Genomic DNA, 1,560 nt, shown 5'->3' on the forward strand with positions numbered 1-1,560 from the left:
TGGAACTCCCCCAAAATTTGGGGGGTCCCCCTCACCCCTTCCCCTTTTTCCAGCAGCCTGAAGCCGGATCCCCCAAAGGAAACCCCCAGGACCCCCCCCAAAAAAACCAAACCCAAATTTCTTCTCCCTGAACCCCCAAATTTTGGGGTTCTCCCTCCCAATTTTTGAAGTCGTCCCCAAATTTGGGGACCCCCACCACGTTGTGTCCCCCAATAAAATTTTGGGGTGTTTCCCCCACCCCCCCCCCACATTTGTCTCCGTGTCGTGTTTCGGGTCCTGCCTCGATTTTGGGGTCCCCCCCGTCCCCAAAATTTGGGTTTTTCTCCCATTTTTGGGGGTCCCCCCCCCATTTTTAAGGTTTCCATCCCCATTTTTTGGGTCTCCCCCCCCAATTTTGGGGTCTCCCCATTTTTTGGGGTCTCCCCACCATTTTTTGGGGTCCCCCCATTGAGTCAGGTTTGGGTTTGAGCCTTTATTGGGGTCACACCGAAGACGAGACCGGGGGAGCCCCCAAATTTTGGGGCCCTGGAGGGTTTTTGGGGGGAATTTTGGATTTTGGATCGATTTTTGGGTGTCTGGGGCTCTTTTGGGGTGCCTGAGGATGATTTTTGGGGGGGTCTGGGAGTGGTTTTGGGTTTCAGGGGCGTTTTGGGGGTGTTGAGTGGGTTTTGGGGTGTCCCTGGTGAGGTTTTTTGGGGGTTCCTGGGTGGATTTTTGGGGTCTCAGGTGAATTTCGGGATGCTCTGGATGGATTTTAGGATTCCTGGATGGATTTTTGGGGTGCCACAGGTGAGTTTTTGGAGTTCCCGGATGAATTTTGGGGTGTCCCAGATGGATCTTAGGGTTCCTGGTGGTGGATTTTGGGGTTCCTGGGTGGATTTTTAGGATTTCTGGGTGGATTTTTTTTGGGTTCTCTGGATGGATTTCGGGGTATCCTAGGTGGACATTTGCGATTCCTGGATGGATTTTTGGGGTGCCCCGGGCGGTTTTGGGTTCCTGGGTGGATTTTGGGATTCCTGGGTGGATTTTTAGGATTCCTGGATGGGTTTTTTGGTTCCTGGAGGAATTTTGGGTATCCTGGGTGGATATTTGGGATTCCTGGGTGGGATTTTTGGGTGCCCAGTTGGGTTTTGGGGTTCCTGGGTGGATTTTTAGGATTTCTGGCTGGATTCTTTGGGTTCCGGATGGATTTTGGGGTGTCCCAGGTGGATTTTGGGGTACCCTGGGCGGTTTTAGGGTTCCTGGGTGAGGATTTTTGGGTTCCTGGCTGGATTTTGGGGTATCCTAGGTGGATATTTGGGGTGTCCCATGTGGATTTCGGGGTGCCCTGGGCGGTTTTAGGGTTCCTGGGTGAGGTTTTTTGGGTTCCTGGATGGATTTTGGGGTGTCCCAGGTGGATATTTGGGGTTCCTGGATGGATATTTGGGATTCCTGGCTGGATTTTGGGGTGCCCTGGGCAGTTTTGGGGTTCCTGGATGGATCTTTAGGATTCTTGGATGGATTTTAGGATTCCTGCCTGGATTTTGGGGAATCCTGGGTGAGGTTTTTTGGGTTCCCGGA

This window comes from Melospiza melodia, unplaced genomic scaffold (genome assembly GCF_035770615.1).
Source record: "Melospiza melodia melodia isolate bMelMel2 unplaced genomic scaffold, bMelMel2.pri scaffold_289, whole genome shotgun sequence".
Lineage (NCBI taxonomy): Eukaryota > Metazoa > Chordata > Aves > Passeriformes > Passerellidae > Melospiza > Melospiza melodia.